The sequence below is a fragment of the Eriocheir sinensis genome, chromosome 12 (genome assembly GCF_024679095.1).
Source record: "Eriocheir sinensis breed Jianghai 21 chromosome 12, ASM2467909v1, whole genome shotgun sequence".
NCBI classification, from domain to species: Eukaryota; Metazoa; Arthropoda; class Malacostraca; order Decapoda; family Varunidae; genus Eriocheir; species Eriocheir sinensis.
In genome coordinates this window covers 20,853,112-20,874,219 of record NC_066520.1, presented here as the reverse complement: position 1 = coordinate 20,874,219, position 21,108 = coordinate 20,853,112, and positions in this window count along the sequence as shown.

Below are 21,108 nucleotides of genomic sequence, written 5' to 3'. Positions count from 1 at the left end.
GTTCTCTCTCTCTCTCTCTCTCTCTCTCTCTCTCTCTCTCTGTGCAAAAATGTACGGCGAAAAGCAGTGTCCAGCAGATGTGGTCAACGAAGAGTTCCTATTATTAATCAATACATATCGATGCGAACTGAGTTGAGTGAACTTCTAGAAAAGTAAATAAATAAACAGATAAATATAACAATAGTTTCAATTGTGAGGTTCTACATCAAAAGTGACTGGGCAAAAGCTTTACTCTTACTGAAAAAAGAACCTCGACGCTGCTGTTACGCTGCTAATATTTAATGCCAACAATAAATATAGTAATGGCGTTTTCGTGCTGAGCAAAGATCTTAAAGGAGCGACTGTGAAAAATTGTCATGCTAATATAACGCACAGCATGCCGGGAAAAAAAAATGGAATACATAATTCATAACGGAACCACTCGCCTTGAAATTCCACGGCGCTTCGCAACGACCATCATTTTTTACATAATAGGATGGAGCCAAGACTTATAATCTATGTGCACTCTTATCTGGATGGAATTTAGCAATCACCATGTACCACGAATTTTGATAACCATTGTAATAATCATTTGAGTGTATATATATATTCAGTTGCGTTGACAAAGAATGTGATACTAAAAAAATATTCGAGGTTACACCAGAATGCAGGTGTTCGTACAAAATAAACCTGTAACGATAATATTTTGATTAAAAGTATTGTACCTTTCAATTTTGTGAGGAATAACTTCATTTCGTTGCCCCTATTGCATTACTTGTTGCCCATACATATTATAAAGCTTCCTGTGTTTTTGCAACCAATGCGAATTCCAGTGCTATGATACGTTAGCATGATCACTCAGGGATGAATACCTGACACGCCTATTCCCGGGATTAGCAAGTGGCTGATAGTAGTGTGTGTGTGTGTGTGTGTGTGTGTGTTATCGGTATAGCAGACATGCCAAAGAGTGAGCAATATAAAAAAATGCCGCGCGCAAAAATGATGTTCCCATAAAGATAACAGATGTGTATGTGTGTGTGTGTGTGTGTGTGTGTGTGTGTGTGTGTGTGTGTGTGTGTGTGTGCATGCGAGAACAGACAAGCAGGAACATATGAAGGCAGGTATGAATAGATGAGAAGGCAAGGTAGGCAAGGAAACAAACAGGGTTGACAAGGAGGCAGGCCGGATAGGCAAATGGGCAAGCAGGTTAGTAAGGCAGACAGGTAAGCAGACAGGTAGGCAGACAGGGTGCTTCAAACCTAACTAAAAGGTGTCAGACAAATACAAAGTTTCCGAGCGTCCTTGGAGCAATAGGCCCAAACAGTTTTATCGATTCCGGCTGTGCTACAAAAGAAAGTTAATTGTCTTGTTTTTGTGTGCGGTGAAATACCATGGCGAGAAAACGAACCCCAATATCACACGTCCCCCACACCTGTACGAAGACCGTCACTTCCAGGAGTCTGCATCCGAACTTGCCGAAACAAATGCAACGCTAATACCACAGACTTCGGAAACCATAGACACCAAACGTAATCCCAGTTGATATGTATATAGAAAAAGTATGTCCTGTCTCGTGTGTACCAGTGGATCAGTACTTTAGTTCATGAGAGAAGTGTTTCTTATATTTACTTGTCTGGGAGCGTCTCTTGACCGGCTTATGACGTTATGGCAACGACGTAAACACGAAGGGAGCGCAGCCGCCTCGGTGCACGTGGTTACTCGTCCCCCGCCGCCGCCAGCATGCCGTGGGGGGCGTGCAGGGCCAGCCGTAGATGTGCCGCCAATACTACACGTGCTGCTGACCGATCTGCCCGCTGCCGCACATCGAAGTCACGTGTTCTCTGGTTAACTACACTAATTCGCGGATAATGTAGCTTTGCGTGGGTGCTAAGTGCTCGGTGCAAACAACAAAGTGTCGCTCCCATATTTCATCATGCCGTGGGCCGTGGAAAGGAAGTGTTTATAGATGTGCGTTGCGTCTCCAGGTTCCGCTCGCGAGATGTGTTTATTCCCGCGTTGTGGTGACGGGGGTGAAGGTGTCGGCGATGTGCGTGTGTGGGGGCATGTGCTTTGTAATGTAACCGATTCAGTGGTGTAACGGCTCAAAATGGCGTCAATATTGAAACAAGAGAGGGTTGACCCAGGCTCCGAGGGCACAAGGACCCGGCGGAACAGTGTCGTGTTTAATGACGAGGTGGAGGTCATGGGCGAGGAGGACTTCCACTCGCCACCCCAACGCCCGGTTCGCCCTACCCACCCCACCCGCCCCACCCGCCCCATACGACCCACACGCCTCCCCGCCATCACCCGCAACGCCTCTCCATCCCGACGCGGAAGAGACAACTCGTATAACCCCAAACGGAGGCGACCCAAAGGACAAACGGGAAGGATGAGGAACGGGGACGCGAGTTACTCTGAGCAGCGGCAGCAGGAGAGGCGTGGGGGCGGCGGAGGGGTTGACAGGAGATCGAGGAAGCCAAGCAGAGCACAGCAGGAGGCGAGGAGGATGGGGAAAGCGGCTCCTCGTGTGGATATGCCAGACATCCTAATCACAGACGCCGACGAGGACTTGAACGAACAGTACGGAAGTGACTTTGACGAGGTGCTGCACGGACGCTGGATGGAGGAAGCGGAGCAGCAGCGGCACTTGTATGAGCTCGAATACTTAAAGCAACAGGAGGAGGCGCTGCAGGATGAGCAACACGAACCAGAGGCGGACGAGGAGGCGAAAGACTACGAGTTCAGGCTGGTTGAGGAGGAACGCGAGGTGGACTTAAATGAGGTCAACTATGAAACTCTATCTGATCTCCAGCCGCGAAAACAAGCGTGGAGTGAGGAAGAGGAAAACGAGGCTGAGGAGGACAGGAGAAAGGGGGATGAGGGAAGGAGAAGAGAGGAAAAGATCAACAGACGAGAGGAGAAGAAACTAAATACAAAGGAGAAGAGGAAGAAAACGAAGCGAGGGTCACACAGCCGCCCGTCCAGCGTGGAAGACAGCGAGCACGAGGATCAGGTAAGTCCTCTCCCGTCACCGTCCAGGAGGATCAAACTCTATATACGGTCCCTTGCTATATACACACCTGCATGGCGGCGCCCACCTGTTATTAGAATCATCAGAAATCCCCGAACATAACCTCTGACGACCCATAATCTCTCTCTCTCTCTCTCTCTCTCTCTCTCTCTCTCTCTCTCTCTCTCTCTCTCTGAATGGTAAAAATGGAGCGCCACTTGAAAGCAACAAATGAATTATGCATGAGATTTGAAAGGTTCGTGTACGTATGAAAGACTTTAGCACCAACGTATTAAAGGGCCGAAACTTGCAGTATTATTATTGTTATTATTATTATTATCATTGTCAGTAGTAGTAGTAACAGTAGTAGTAGTAGTAGTAGTAGCAGTAGTAGTAGTTGAGCAGAATAAGTAAAAGTAACAGAAACAGGAGGAACAAGGACAGCAGTAGCACCACCATCAAAAGTATCAACACTATTAATATATATACGTGCAGGCCAGTGAACCCTGCTGTAATATAGACTATCATGACCTGCATCAGCTGAGCGGCCTTGTTGAACACACACACACACACACACACACACGTTTGCACCTTGCAGTCTCTAATCCACCTCCCGGTTCGTGACACGCCTCGTATTTCACCTCCGAGTGGACGAAAAGCACTGACCGTTCTCGTATTACATGACTTGAGGAGAAATTTAAGTAATCGTAGTAACGCAAGCCACTGATCACACCACCAGGTAATATTTGATAAAGTGATTGAAACGGACGAAAACAAACGACCAATTTCAAAGTCGGATGTGTTATACCCTTGTAGTGAAGTCGTTAGCAAGCCACACAGTTAGCTACGCATCTGTGGGTCTGGATTCGTATCTCCCTAACCTTACCTAACCATACCTTACCTAATATGACCTTACATACCCTTACCTGACCTAACCTTACCTAATATGACCTTACATACCCTTACCTAACCTAACCTTACCTAACATGACCTCACATACCCTTACCTAACCTAACCTTACCTAATATGACCTTACATACCCTTACCTAACCTAACCTTACCTTACATGACCTTACATACCCTTACCTAACCTAACCTTACCTAACATGACCTTACATACCCTTACCTAACCTAGCCTAACCTAACATGACCTTACATACCCTTACCTAACCTAACCTTACCTTACATAACTTAACCTAACCTTACCTAACATGACCTTACATACCCTTACCTAACCTAACCTTGCCTTATATAACTTAACCTAACCTAACCTAACCTAACCTTATCTAACATGACCTTACATACCCTTACCTAACCTAACCTTACCTAACATAACCTAACCTAACATGACCTTACATACCCTTACCTAACCTAACCTTACCTTACATAACCTAACCTAACCGTGTGTGTGTATGGGATGCGGCAACCTTGGTACATAGGTATAGGTATGTAGGTAGATATAGGTAGGACCCGCGGCTCATCCGTTTATCCATCTTCCTATTCGGACTGGTTGATAAATGTGTTCCTGGTAAAGTATGGTAACCTGAATCTCACGCTGGCCATGTGTCCTGAGGTTATCTCCCGCCACTGCGCCGGCTCAAGGGCCAATGCGATGAGGAACTTAGAGGAGATGAACAACAAGTCTATGAGCAGCCCTATAGGGTATGCCCCGAGTTTTATGTTTATACACTATAGCGAAGTAAAGGTTAAGTGGAGATGAAAACTAGGTAAAACTCTCTCTCTCTCTCCCTCTCCCTCTCTCTCTCTCTCTCTCAGCCCCTACACTCGGCATGCACACCACTCATCGACCACCTCATTTAGTCCACTTGAAGAGCATTACGAGATCGAAGTTGGGAATCCTCTGGTTACGCTAATCTCTGGGTCATTAAAGGCCATTGCGAATAGGGGTGAGGCGCTTTAGCTCATGTAAGGGGAAAGAGGAAGGGCAAGGGAAGGGGTGGAGAGCAGGAGGAGGAGGGCAGGGGAAGAGGAGGGGGGCAGAGGAAGGGAAGAGGTGGGGAGAAGGGGTATAGGTGGGTAGCTAGACAGGGAAGAGAGTAGATAATGAGCAGCGTAAGTAGAGAGCAATGACAGGGAATGCAAGAACCTGAGATTTATGGACCACTGAATTTGGTAAAATCAAAAGAGTTAGGAATTGAAAGATAAAGAGGGGAATGAAAGGAGCCGATATCATGGGAGGAAGTAGCGGAGAATGAGCAGTGAAAACAGTAGGAGAGGGTGAAGGGAGGGATATGAGGACGGGGCAATGAGTAGGATAGTTGAGATGATTTTAATGAAGGGAGGAAAAGAGGAAAGACAGGCAGCAGGGAGGAGGAAGAGGAGGAATGTTCGTCACTCTCCCTTTCTCCCTCCCTTTCCCTTTATAAGCCTTTCAATGGCCACTTTCCCCTCCAAAGACTATGCTCGTGAGAATGGCGGTAATGGAGGTGAAAGAAGAGAAATGGAACGCTACACACAGAAAAATAAACATCAATTAATCAATCACTCTAATATGCCAATAAAAAAACCTTCCAATATAACACACACACACACACACACACACACACACGAGACATCAAGACAGACACACTCACACCGCGACCGACGAACCTTTCACGAAGTTCAACACGACACTGGGTGAAGGTAATACTTCCGTGCAAGTCAACAAGCGGTAACATGACTTGGCGAGGTGTGTGTGTGAGTGTGTGTGTCCCTTGCTCCCGCCAGCATTAACGCCTCTCAAAGCCACCCGCCTAAACACACACGCTCCTTTCAACGTCGTGCTTCTGAGAATTAATTGCTTCATGCACTGTAAACAAGGATTCGTGTTACGTGTTAAGCGGCACTAAGCAAGAGTCTACACCGGTTGGCTGCATCGTATATCTTGGCGTACAAACTGAGCAACGTCCTGCAGTGGGGGAGGAGCGGACGAGCATGTGAGCGTCGATGAGGATTCTGGACACAGGCAGCGCTTTTGTGAGACGGGTGTAAAGTCTTTCTATGGGATGTATCGTAAGCCCCGGTAGGAATGGGAGTCTTGGGTGACCGTATGCTAAAAGAGGGTTCTTCAATGTATAGGTCGCGATACACTACTCATTGGGGAACCACGAGATAAGCACCAAAACCACGTGGAGCTATAGCGTATGCTCCTAACTTTACTTCTTCTCACATAGATAACCGAACACCAGACGGCGGGAGGCACACAGCTCTCAGGCATATAAAAAGGCTTACAATAGGTCGTGAGGGGAATGGATAACACAAAATTGGGTCACGTGAGAAAAAGTTTGAGCACTGCACTAGGAGGACCTTGCCTGCATGGTGGTCCGTAGCAACACAACGCGGCCACAGCATCTACAACTAAAGACTTTCACATTGATATATAGTAAGCGTTTCGCCATCTATAACGACTGCCGGGGTAGAAGACTTACTCTCCACGAAACACTGACGGCACTGACTCGGCGCCACTGTTGTCCTTGGGCCCGGTAAGACGTTCAAAGTTGAGGTAAAACACTAAAACGCTGCGGCACGGACGGGGGCGACGCTGGTGATCACGGCGCGTGGATGGAAACGGCGGCGGTGGTGACGACCGATAAAGGTCACGGTGTTTGTCTGCCGGGGAGGATCGATGCTGTTATATGCATACCACGTGGCTGACCCTGATACTCCCCCTGGACGCCCAAACACACGTGGCTCAGACCATAGCAACCAGTGTAAGGGGGACTACCCATTACAGACCAACCCTTAAGATGTATGATTGCAACGTGTTTCCCACCTATGCCGCATTTTCCTGCCATCATCTTTTAAGGGAGACGAGCTAATTTCAAATAATGAGTCAATATTCACCCTGGAAAACTACTTAATACGTTTAGCACCTTCCTATTTCTCTCTATATTCTTCTCGTGTATTCCAGCCTCCAGCCTCCTCTTGCTTTTTTTATTTCTTCTTATTTTGTTACCCTTTTCCTCCTCATATAGCACAAACGCATTAACGAAAAACACACACACACACATCTCCTTAAACCGCATCCACATACCTTTACCCATCAGCAGACCCCTTAGTGACAATACCAGCGGAGGACAGCGAGGGGTCACATCATACGGGACGCGGGTATCTGTGGAGACTCGTCCTGCGCGTGGGAGTGATAGGATCGGAGGTCGTGCACGCCGAGCTCTGTGGGAGGGCCAGGTTGTCAGGGAAGGGCATTAACAAGGACCTTCGTGTGATATGTCTGGTGATAGGCGGGAAAGGTGACAAACGCTGCAGGGTGGCGAGACACTTACAAATGAGTTTCAGTTTATTGCCTCGTCTCATTATTCTAACACATCCTCATGAATTATTATATTATTGATGATCTTTAATAAGGATAGTGTGGTTAGGCTTTTATTATTTTTATTAAGGGGTGCTGATGTAGGATAATGCACCGTTACGAGCCATGTGTGTGTGTGTGTGTGTGTGTGTGTGTGTGTGTGTGTGTGTGTGTGTTTCTGACAGATATATATCTCACAGCAGAATAAACTCGTACACTCATATTTATCATTCCCTTCACAGTTGTTCTTGTCCTGCATGTTCCCAGATCGTGTCTATAATAACCTTGACCACCATCCACCCTGACAGAGAGACACACTAACATGACTGAGGGAAATAAAAATCTGGGTTTAAATGATAGAGACGCTAATATGAGGGAAGGAAATAAGAATGAAGGTTTAGGTGACAAATTGAGGGAGGGGCTTTATATATCGTCACCCTCGTAAACAAAGCGTCTAAGTCATTATTTTCTACTTTACAGGAAATCAGAAAAAGAACTGTCATTATCTCATTTGGCTCAAGATTTAGGCAGATGTGAAAAGGCCAATTCTAAAACACTCAAACCCTGAATGATGAAGGCAACTATACAAAATTGGGCGTCACATGCTGAAAAATTGATGTAAACAAAAACCTGGAAATCGCTGAAAGATGACTTAGGCAATTATTTTATGTGACGATATACGATACACTATGTATACATGCCCTTGAAGTGGAAGTCTGCATCCGAAATACCTGACAACTTTTAATGTTAGCGAGTCCTTGTCAGGGAGGCCACGTTATCGCACTCACCACACTGGATTTTTCTATTTCTAACGCATAACGATTGTAAAAAGCCTCCTTAGTTAAGATTTTTGGCGATAACTAAAAGAGGGTGAAGTTATTTTCGTGGGTGCGACGTTTTTTTCTTAGTCTGAAATTGACAAATATACGAGGCTGAGTACGACAATATGGTAACGTTGGTCCTTGTCAGTGAGTCCTTTCTTTGCGAGTGTGTCCTTTAGTTTACCCATTTTCTTCTTTTACGCGGAGGAGTTTTAATGGGCAACTTATATATTTATGGGGGTACTCGAGTCGGTATTTTCGGACGCTTTCACCTCTCACATTAACTATTTCCAAAGGCCACTAAGGAGGTAATCGGGTTCTCATGAGTGCTGTTCTTATGTTCATGGTACAAAAGAAGGGTCAAACTATCACCAGGGTCATGAAGCTAACCATGGAAATGCCCCCAACTCCTACGAGAAATGTGTCAATTATGTGTGCCTACCCGGGCGCCGATAGGATTAATTAAGAATAGAAGCTCCATATGAGACTATCGTGGATACATATTATAGTTAAAGGCATTTGAACTGAACTGAGCCTCTTCATATACTAACAACTTTCACACAAACACACACACAAAAAGAGATATACTGGCGCGATCTGAGATGAAGTATAGATTCATTTTAAACTTGTACTCTTTAATTTTCTACTTTTCCCTTCATGTCTATTGCACCGTTTAATCTGTCTTCTTACAATTTCTCGTCAGTACAACGCTATTTACATTTATCCGTTGTTGAAGTGACTCATACCAGACTGCCATGAATTATAAAACACCATCAAACATACATACTACTAAATCAATTTGGAGGGAGGGACATTCTGATTCAAGTTTATGGCTGACATGTATCGTCACTCTCTGGTCAATGTCATCAACACTTCACTTTTTGTCTTTGTTATCGTGACAATTCGATGGTGGGAGGTCGGGCGAAGGGGACGCTTGGAAATATTAATAGTTGAAGATACGTATGACCGGTAAAATTATATATACACTGTTTATCTTTAGTGACATATTAATTGAGGAGATGAGATTAAATATAACTACGGTGGATTAAGATCTGCACTATTCTTCTTCTTCTTCTTTTTGTTTAGGTTTTTGGCCATTAACGCCACATCTCTCAGCTCTATATGAAAAAAAAATCGTTAAAACACTGAGTCACCACATTGCGTCAGCGCCCTTTTTGTGTCTATTCTTTGGTAGTGTTTATATAATGAAAAAAAAAAAGAAACATTAATAATTACCGCACGGTCAGAAAGGTTCGTATTTCTTGTGTATTACAGAAAAGCTTTACACAGGGTTTTATTGCCCTACAAATCATGCTATGTGTGTCCCTTCATGCCGACCAGCGATAAGGGAACGATTTGGCTCCGGGAAAAAATGACCATGAAAAAATATCACATAACGGTAGGGAGGGTCATTACTTATATCATTATTATTATTATTATTATTATTATTATTATTATTATTATTATGCTGATGGTTCTTTTGAAGGCTTAGTTATCTTGCGGCTTGTTAGCTTATCCCTTTTTCTTTAACTAATCTACCAACGAATCAAGAGACGGACTGGCTATCTAAAACTACACTTAAACACAAAAATCGACTATAACATGACTTACTTTTGTTTTCCTGCCTCTCCGTCACCACTTGGCAGCCGGACAGACACACGACAGCAACGGGAGTCTCCTCTTCACACACGTCAACGCATACTGTAGCGTCTTTTAGCCGGCCACGCCTCGCCGCGACACTCTAATCAACCTGGTGCAGTCTTCCTCGCGACCCGGCCTCTGCACCACCTTGCCATTCTCACGCTGACGTCAGGAAGGAAGACATTCACCTTTTACTGTCAAGGTTACTGGAAAGGACTGAGCTTGCTAATTTTCGCGCGAAGCTCCACACGCACACACACGCGTTATGCTTGTAGGAAAAAGGACACTTGTATCTATTCACACGCACACGCCATTCACCGCCACCAACCTTTTGATAAGAATGGTACCGTAGACTTCTGGTGAAAAGTATCCTGGTACTAAGCGGCGAAGATCATACAGTGTTAGATCATAAATTCGAAACGGCAAAGTTGATTGAAAGGAAGGAATGTTGTGTAAATATTCATAAGAGGGAAGACGGTAGAGAATGGAAAAGTAAAAGCTATTGGACACTGGAACTACACGAAGGAAGGAAAAAAGGAAAGGACAGAACGAGGAAATAGGGGAAAGTGGATGTTTAGAAAGAAAGAAGGAACTGGGAGAGGGAAAGATAAGAAGGGAAAGTAAAGGGAACAGAAGAAACTACACGAAGGAAGGAAAAGAGGAAAGAACAGAACGAGGAAAAAGGGGAAAGTGGATGTTTAGAAAGAATGAGGGAACTGGGAACTGTGAGAGGGAGAGGTACGAAGGGAATGAAGGACTGGACAGGGAAATGTAGGGGTGCGGGATATGAAGGGAGGCTTTTGGGGTCGTGAGTATGATGGAGAGTCGTTCGGGAGAGGGAAAAATAAGGGCGGGAGAGAGAGAGAGGGAGGGAAGAAGGGAGGTAGAGAAGAAATAAAAAAAATGAGAGGAAAAGAAGAATGACTGAATAATGTATGTATGTATGTATGTGCGTGAGGTATAGTTATTCTCTCTCTATCTATTTATCTCCATCTATCTATCTTGGGACCTTGAATGGGACACGGTCAGGACATTAGCTCAGGCCTGCGTCTTTCTTTCCCCCATTCCTCATTCCCTCCTCCTCCTTCTCCTTCTCCTCCTCGCCCTCTTCTACAGGTGAGCTCAGGTACTCGTGAGGCCCTTGATGCGGGGTCATTAGACGTGATTGGTGACCCCCGTTCCTCACCTTCCCTCACGCACATCATCCCTCTAGTGTCCCGTACCTCTCCTCCGGCCCTCCTCTCTGACTCCCTCTCTCTGCCACCCTCGTCTGCTACTCCCTCTGCCACGCATTGGGACACATGCCATTCGTTCTGGTTCTTATGGTTCTTGTGCAGTCTCCCCTCTTCCTCTTTGGTTCTGTCACTTTCGCTTTCTCTGTATGTCATTTTACCCATATATCATCATTCTTTCCTTTATTTTTGTTTATCTTTACGTCATACTCGAGTTACATCATCACTCTTTCTCTGTTTCAATCTTTTTACATCGTCTTCCCTTAACCTCATCATTGTTTTCTGTATTTCAGTCTCGCTTGACACAGTTTTCCTACCCTATCGTCCTTTCTTGTTTTGGTTCAGTCTCGCTTTAAGACATACTCGAGTTACGACATGGCTCCTCTTAACGACATCTCACATCGCCCTTCCTTGTATTAGTTCAGTCTCTCTTTGCTTCATCATCCCCTCACATCACCCTTCCTTGCATTAGTTCAGTCGCTCTTTGCTTCATCATCCCCTCACATCATCCTTCCTTGTATTAGTTCAGTCGCTCTTTGCTTCATCATCCCCTCACATTACCCTTCCTTCTTTTATTTCAATCTCTCTCTACATCATATTCCCCTAACATCATCCTTGTTTTGTTCAGTCTTATTTCTCATATGACTTGTTTTTTCCTTTGTCCTCGAAGCTTATCACATAGCATGGATATTTACATGTTAGATTATGATTATAGTATGACAAATATGATATACAGACACAAACAGACGAAAGAACTTAAAGAATCAGGCAGTTGGCAAAGGTTTGGATGTGAATAGAAGTGTAAGTATGCTTTGATTTATTGTGAACTTGGATGTGATATTATCTAAGAAACTAGAAAGACATGTATTCGCGTAATTCTGCACATGTAATCATTGGGTTCATGGTTCAACTTACTCACAGTGGATAACAAAATATAAAAGAAAATGCAGTTAATGAACGTGAAGGCGTTGAGGTAATTGTGACGAAAAAAAGAAGAGAGAGAGAGAGAGAGAGAGAGAGAGAGAGAGAGAGAGAGAGAGAGAGAGAGAGAGAGAGAGAGAGAGAGAGAGAGAGAGAGAGAGAGAGAGAGAGAGAGAGAGAGAGAGAGAGAGAGAGCTGCAGTTTACCCCCCAAAATAGCCGAACACGTCATTCTATTGAGGCACAGTGGTGGGTGTACGTGAACTTGCCACTTCCTGGAAAATTATGCACCGGTTCCTGCCCTTGGTCGTGCGTGCATGTTTACACGTCTCGAAAAAAAAATTGGGTACTAGGAATGAAGTTTTTTGCGCTTCATTTCAAGTCTGATAGGCGAGTACAGGCACACACATGGAGAGGTAAACACACACAAATAAATAAATAAATAAATAAATAGATAAAAAATAAATAAATAAATAAACAGACAGATAGAAAGGAGGATAAAGGAAAACAGACAGACAAAGAGAGATAGACGCACATATGACCAGAAAGGCAAGTACATAGACACACAGACAGACACAGACAGCCATATATTGACAGACATATATAATTTGCCTTGGGCCGACCATCAGCCCCCACCGGGAAGAAGCCGGCGCAATAGGCCACGACGTAAAAACAAAAAAAACAAAAAAAACAGACATTTATACACAAAAAAATAGATAGACTGGAAAAGATAAACGGATTTGAAGAGATAGAAAGGACAGACGAAGGACGAAAAAGAGATATGAACAGACACGACATATATAGAAAGAAACGTACACACAGACAAACACATACACACACAATAGAGATAAACAGCCTTATAAATCACACCAGTTCCAGGAATCTGCCCGAGTAAGTAGAGAAAAATGAGAAAAATGAGGTAACAAGATGCAATTGGAGGTGGAAGTTGTGTATGCAGGGAGAGAAAAAACAAGAATGCGGTGAGGAAGAATATGTTTATCGAGTGAGTTAGAGAATGAGTGAGCAGGTATGAGAGTGAGTTAGTAGAGATAAATGAGAAATATGAGGTAACAAGATGCAATTGGAGGTGGGAATTGTGTATGCAGGGAGAGAAAAAACAAGAATGCGGTGAGGAAGAATATGTTTATCGAGTGAGTTAGAGAATGAGTGAGCAGGTATGAGAGTGAGTAAGTAGAGAAAAATGAGAAAAATGAGGTAACAAGATGCAATTGGAGGTGGAAGTTGTGTATGCAGGGAGAGAAAAAACAAGAATGCGGTGAGGAATAAGTTAATTGAGTGAGTTAGAAAATGAGTGAGCAGGTATGAGAATGAATTAGTAGAGATAAATGAGAAAAATGAGGTAACAAGATGCAATTGGAGGTGGGGGTTGTTTATCCAGGGAGAGAAAAAACAAGAATGCGGTGAAGAATGTTTATCGAGTGAGTTAGATAGTGAGTGAGCAGATATCAGAGTGAGTTAGTGAGTGAGTGAGTGATTAAGTGAAGATATGAGTGAATGAAGGAGGGAATGAATACAAAGAAATGAGAGAGTGCGAGGAACTACTTAAATAATCGGTCGAGGAGGTGGATAAAATAAGTGCAAAGTAATAATGGAAATAAAATATAATAGCACTAAGGGGAAGACTGAGGTAAGGGAGGGTAGGAGGAGGGAGAGAAGGGGAAGAGGGAGAGAGAGAACAAAAAGCAAGAACTAGGACAGGAGGGTGAAGGGAGAGAAGTATTTACAGCTTTGTGAGGAGGTGATTGGAAGGACCGGGGTGGGAGGGAGGATAAGGTGAAGACTGAGAGTAGGTTATGGAAGGGTTAGGGAAGAAAGGGAGAGAAGGAGGAAGAAATAATTTAGATAGAAGGGCAGTATTGAGAAAGCCGTAACTGGAAGGGGAAGTGGGGAAGAAGAAGGAGGAAGGAGGATATGGGCAAAAAGAATAGGTTATGGAAGGGTTAGGAAGGATAGGAAGAGGAGGAGGGAAAGAGCATTGAGACAAGAGGGTGGTATTGGGAGAGAAGTGACTGAAAGGGTAGATGGGGAGGACAGTAGGGGTGGAGGGGGGAGGACAGGGAGAGAAAGAGGGAAAGAAAACTGAGACAGGAGGGAAGTATGGGGAGAGAAGTGACTGGAGGAGGAGGAGGAGGTGAGGTGGAGACTAGAGAGTAGGTTAAGGGGGGGAGAGGGGAAGGTCATGGGCAATAGACTGACGGAGCGGAGAGGGTGGACGGAGGTCGATTGAGGGTAATGACTCTGTGAATGAAGGTCAAATAAGGGAAAGGACTGTGCCGGGAGTGTACAAGGTCTGAGGGGTGACGATTTGCATTGCAGGGTGAAGGTTACTGAAAGGTTTGGTGGAGGGGTAAAAATTAGGCTGAAGGTAATCGTAGAAGATGCTGGTTAACTCTTGCATTAGTTAGTTGGATAGCATAGGGATAAGATTGAGTTGAAAGTCCCTACCACAAGAGGTGAAGAGGGGCATGCAGTTACAGTCTAGAAACAAAAATGAATCTGACAAAAGCGATGAAGGATACCATAGTAAGCAAGAGTGTAACAGACTTTGAGAGTTGTGTGTGTGGAGCATCCTCCTTCCAATACCATGATCCCAATAAAGAGATAAATCCCAATCCAATAAAGAGACAGACAAGGATTTTGCAGAGTGTGAAGATTTGGGAGGGGGAACTTCCATCCTCGAAGAAGTTGACAGAAGGGCTGATATGGCAAGACTGACCGATTGACTAGTTATAAAATGTGACCAGGCAAAGCTAAGGTGTACGGGGGTCAAGGTAACAGGTGATGCGGGCTGGGGGAGAGAGGAGAGCGGTTAGGATGCCTGCCTGAAGAAGGGCTTGTCGGAAAAACTGGTTGGTTGCATAAATTTGCCAGGCAAAGAGGGAATGCATATGCTGAGGGGAAGGATTAGGATTGACGATAGCTGGGGAAGAGGAGGAGGAGGAGGAGCTGGCTTTCTGTGGGGGGCTGTGGGAGGGTTGGAGGAGAGATGAATGCCTGAAGAAGGGCTGGTAGGGAGAGACTGGTCGGTTGCATAAAGTCGCCTGGCAAAGAGGAGTGCATGTCTTGAAGGGAGGATTAGAGTTGACGAGAGCTGGGGAAGAGGAGGGCGGAGTGGCTGGCTGGCTGGGGGAGGGCTGGGGTATCGACCACACCGCCGGGGAGGGACTCACACACACACACCCAAAAGCACCCTTGGCTAACAGTGCCTGGCGCGCGAGGACTGTGCCACGACCTCGCTCCAGCGCCTCCTGTCCTCCACCTCCCAGCGACGCCTCGACACCAACGCCCCAAGTACTTCCCATCGCGCAAGAGTACCGATCCAAGAACCATTCCAGGGCCCCGAGGGAGTGTCAAAGGGTGCATTGCGGTGTCAGGGGAGCCGCCGCACACACATACAGACACACACACATGCCCGCACGAGACGTTGGGGTTCGCAGTAAGGCAACAAGTGGTTCCTAAAGTGTATATATACCTGTTTACCGCAACGAGTTCCGTGTGGGATCAGTGTCTAGTTGATTGCCTTCATGTCCTTCCCGGCGATCGACCGACGAACCCCCGCCGCAGTACGAGGAACCGAATGATTGAAGAGAAGTTAACGAGTAGGAAAAGGGATTGAAGTACACCGACAAGACACACACAGAACAATAAAGAAGACAAAACTATCGTGCAAAGGAGGAGCGAGGGACAGGATACGGACACCTTCCCCTCTATCCGTGGGTCGTGTCATGTGTTAGACGCTCAAGTGGTAGTTAATCGGCACGTGACGGCATGATTAAGGATACAACACTACACGAGACTAGTGACATCAAAGGACACAAATCAGATCCATCAATTCATCAACCCGTCCTGACCTCGTGAGTGTCTAAGGTTAAGTCTGAAGGCCACGTCGGAGCGTCATTCTTCGGGGGTCTGTTGAAGAGTCTGGCGTAACGAGGAACCCGCAGGAGGCCGGTGAGTGAGGCGAGGCAAGGGCCCTGTACTGCCACGCTAGCCCACCGCTTCACTTACCAACTTAACGTCACGCTACTCCAGGAGAAATCAAGGCCATTCCTATTACCACTACCCCCCCCATTCCTGATTTTGTGACCCCCCTTCCCTTCCCTCCTCCTCCTTCCTTAGTTATCCCCGCTTCTTCAGTTCCTACGTTCTTCATTTTTTTTTTCTTTCTTTCCTCACCCTCTTGTATGATAATCACACTGAAACATTGCTGGCGCGACTCCTACTACCCCCCCTCTTCTTCCTCCTCCTCCTCCTCCTCCTCCTCTTCTTCCTCCTCCTCCCCCTCCTGTCCTTGACCCTGTATACCTGTACTCTTATTACCCTCCTCCTCCTCCTCCTCCTCCTCCTCTTCCTCGTAAACACACCTTCCTCATTCTCCTCATAAATCCAAGTTAGTGTCTCTTTTCTCTCGCCTCTACTTCCTCCTTTCTTCTTCTTGTTCTGTTTTTGTCTGTTTTATTTGTTTAACTTTTCTTCTTCTGTTTTGTCTTTCTTTTATTTGTTTGTTTGTGTCTACTGTCTTGTTTCATATTTGTTTCTATCTGTCTGGTAGTTTATTTGTTTATCTCTTTACCTGTTTATCTATCTATCTACCTACCTGCCAATCTGCTTCTCTATCTATCCATCTATTTATCTATCCATCTCTCTATCTATCTATCTATCTCAAGTTTACATCAATCTCAATCCTCTCTCCCTTACCTAACCACCTCCACACACACACACACACACACACACACACACACTTACACACACATTTCCTTTCTCACCGCCGTACCAGTCAGACACATTCCTCCTCCTCCTCCTTCTCTTCCTCCTCCCCCTCTTCCTCCTCCTCATGGCCGTGGCGACGAAGAGACCTCCCTCAGTGTACATCGTGGTGCAGAATGAAGGGAACCAAGAGACAGAGAACGACAAGAAGGAGAAGGCGGTGCTTATCACGATCTTGCCGAACGTAAGTCAATGGGAATGTTCTTAGAAATCACCACCACCATCACCATCACCACCATCATCACCATCATCACCAGCGACCTCCATCACCATCACCACCATCACCCTCACTATCAGAACCAATACCGAGGCAGTCATTATCATTAGCAATAGTGTACTTTCATGTGTAGTTACCTCTAATATATGTGATTACTAATGTTGCTAAAATGAATCACAGTGGCCATTAGTGAGTGAGTGTGAGTGTGTGTGTTGTGTGTGTGTGTGTGTGTGTGTGTGTGTGTGTGTGTGTGTGTGTGTGTGTGTGTGTGTGTGTGTGTATAAAAAGTGTGAACGTATAATTTTCATTCCTGTTATGCATTCAAGTGTAATTTTTTCCGCGCTTAAATTAGACTGCCCTCTTCTCCCCTCCCCCCCCTCCCCCTCCTGCTCTGTTATGACCTGTTTTTTTATAATAATAGTAATAATAATAATAATAATAATAATAATAATAATAATAATAATAATAATAATAATAATAATAATAATAATAATAATAATAATAATAATAATAATGATACTACAACTACTACAAATTATATTACACTAAACTATAATAAAGACATAATTACTAACAAAAAAAAGCTTATTCTGATTTATTTATTTATCTTATTTATTCATTTATTTATATTATCATTTATTTACTTATTATTCATCTTTTTATTTTGTGTGTGTGTCTCATGAGTGTGTGTGAGAGTGCCGCCATTACTCACCTGTCGCTAATTGACCAGGTCCGTAAACACAATCCAGACGGGAATGACAAACTACCCCCTTCAGGTAACACACACACCTCACCTGTCACAATCAATGCACCTGACCCCTTTCTCCTCCCACCCCCTGTACCGTTCCGCCCACTATTACCCTTCCCTCCCCTCTCTCTCTCTCCCCCATCAGGCTCTCCCATTCTTCTTTCTATCCTGATTTCAGTTATATTAGTCTTTCAGTTTCTCCCTTCCTACCCTTGCCTCCTCCACCCCTGTCCCGCCCCAGCCACTATTACCCTCACTCCCCTCTCCCTACCCTATCAAGCTCCCCCGTTATTCTCCCTCCTCTGATTTCAGTTGTATTTGTCTCATTTTCTCATTTTTGTATAGTAAAGATGCAGCTTGTCCTAACCTTGCCTCCCCCGTCCCTCTCCTACCCGAGCTACACCCAACTTTACCTCCCTTCTCTCTCCCTGCCACATCAAGCTCCCCGTTTTTCTTTCCCGATTTCAGCTGTAACAGTCTTTCACGTTCTCCTTTTTTTTTTTTTTACGGTAAAGTTCAACCCTTCCTATCCTCGCCTCCTCTCAACCTTCTCCTACCCGAGCTACACCCAACCTTACCTCCCCTCTCTCTCCCTGCCCTATCAAGCTCCCCGATTTTTCTTTCCCGATTTCAGTTGTAACAGTCTTTCACGTTCTCCTTTTTTTTTTTTTTTACGGTAAAGTTCAACCCTTCCTATCCTCGCCTCCTCTCAACCTTCTCCTACCCGAGCTACACCCAACCTTACCTCCCCTCTCTCTCCCTGCCCTATCAAGCTCCCCGGTTTTTTTTCCCGATTTCAGTTGTATAAGTCTTTCACTATCTCCTTTTTTGTACAGTAAAGGAAGCAGCTCAAGGGCATAAAAATAGAGAAAGAAAAGAATGCCTTACCTGATATCTTTTCACTAATTACTCACCTCCAGTTCTTCCAGTTTATCTATATATTGCTTGGTCCTATTTCATCTATTTCTCTTATATTTCACTCGTGGTTTTGTAGCTATTATTGGCAAGCTATCATAACCACTACATAACGAACCATATTACCCCCATTTCCTAACCTCGTCCTTGTTCCATCAGCCTTCTATTTCCCATAACCAGTCTGTTCTTCACTCCACACCTATCGACATATCACTTTGCCGTGTTGACCATTACACAACGAGCTCAATTTCTCCCTATCCTAACTTCGTCCTTGTTCCATCAGCCTTCTATTTCCCATAACCAGTCTGTTTTTCACTCCACGACTATCGACATATCACTTTGCCATGTTAACCACTACACAACGAGCTCAATTTCCCCCTATCCTAACTTCGTCCTTGTTCCATCAGTCTTCTATTTTCCACAACCAGTCTGTTCTTCACTCCACACCTATCGACATATCACTTTGCCGTGTTGACCATTACACAACGAGCTCAATTTCCCCCTATCCTAACTTCGTACCTATTCTATCAGCCTTCTATTTTCCACAACCAGTCTGCTTTTAACTCCACGACTACCGACATATCACTTTGCCGTGTTGACCATTACACAACGAGCTCAATTTCCCCCTATCCTAACTTCGTACCTATTCTATCAGCCTTCTATTTCCCATAACCAGTCTGTTTTTCACTCCACGACTACCGCTACATTACTTCACAACGAGCTCAACTTCCCACTATCCTAACTTCGTTCCTATTCTATCAGCCTTCAAACTTCCACAAACAGTCTGCTTTTAACTCCACGACAATCGACATATCACTATTGCCTCATCACGTAATCCACTCTGGTACATTCCATCTCACTATACCTTCTCCACCTTCATCACGAGCTTCATCCTCACTATATAATCACCCTCCACCCTTATCAGTCCCTCCACCTAATTCAACATAACTCATCACTTTTCCCTCACCACGTAATCCAATCTGGCACATTCCTTCTCTATATCCCTTCTTCACCATCATTGCCATACCTTTATCCCCACCATACAATCGGCCTTCCACCCTTACCAGTCGCTCCACCTTACCTCCACCTAACATGCAACAGAGGAATGGACAATAGCATAAGGGAGTGATGGATGTCTATGGGGTACGCTGTGAGGAGTGATGAATGCAAGGTCAGTCTCCTAATGACCTTAAATTAACATACTTGCCACATGCCTGAAGGAGGAGCTAGGAGTGACCAAAGGGATGTTACGCAAGAGTACATTTGTGTGTCTGCTGGAGGTCACGGAGATTAGGAGAATGTGAAGGATATGGATGTAGTGATTATGTAACGATTGGAGACAGCGGGAAATAAGTTTGTAATTCTAAGTTGGGAAGATGAATGAGGTTACTGCGAATGAAACTGTTAAGGCTCTGGTAGGTTTTTCCATGTGGCTGCCTTAAGTTATTCAGTCAAGCTTTTTTTAATCGTCTTTCATTCACAGCCATTCAGTCAGTTTTATCGAAATTGTCCCAAAATTCACCGAGTCTTTCTTGGCCGATATCCTTCAGGCTTTGTGAAAATTCTGCGAGAAGTTTTTTTGCGTTGTCCTCATAAAAATAAACAGAAAAACTATATTGAAAACTACTTCGTTAACCTCTGAAGGCAATAATAATAACAGTAATAAACGCGAAAGCAATGCGGTTCAGGTTACAAAGTTGAACGAAGAAACAAAACTAAAGAAAACATGTGAAATAATAACGCCAATAACAATGATAATAATAAAAGAAACATGTACTTAAATAATAACGTGGGAAATAATAGTGAGAGACACCTAAGAATGTTTATACAGAAAAAAGAAAAAAGGAAGGATTTAAAAAGACTAGATATAACTGGTGTGTGTGTGTGTGTGTGTGTGTGTGTGTGTGTGTGTGTGTGTGTGTCGCCTTGGTGCTCTGTCAACCGGAAACAATAATTAAACAAGAAGTAATGAGCAGGGAGAGAAAATACACACGCAAGGCTTTATAAAATAGTACTCCAGAAAATTAAATAAAAAATATCACGGACACATCAAAGAGGCGTGCAGCTGCGTGTGGGACGAGACGCTGCGTGCAGTACCATCATTAGACACGTCACTCACGCGTTTTGTACTCGTGTCTCTGGGGGCGGCCTCGGCGTTAATTGGAGTACTTAATGCGTTCGGGGACTAATTTATTTCAGCTCTCACGACAAGTACACAGATAGTTTTTGGCGGTTGTTTATGCACGAGTGGCAGTTGGGGTGGTTGTAGCGTCTGATGTATATAGAAAGATAGGTAAAAACATAGAGGGTCGTATTTTAAGACATTTCACATCACAAGAACACATATTTGACAAGGCATTCGTAGGAGTTGTGGGCATTTCCGGGAGTACTTTTATGACCCTGGTGGTAGTTTGACCCTTCTTCTGTACCATGAACCTGAAGAAACACTCATTGGAAGCCGACTGACCCCCTCTTTGACCTTTAGAAATAGCTGATGTGAGAAGCGAAAGTGTTTTATAATGCCGACCAGA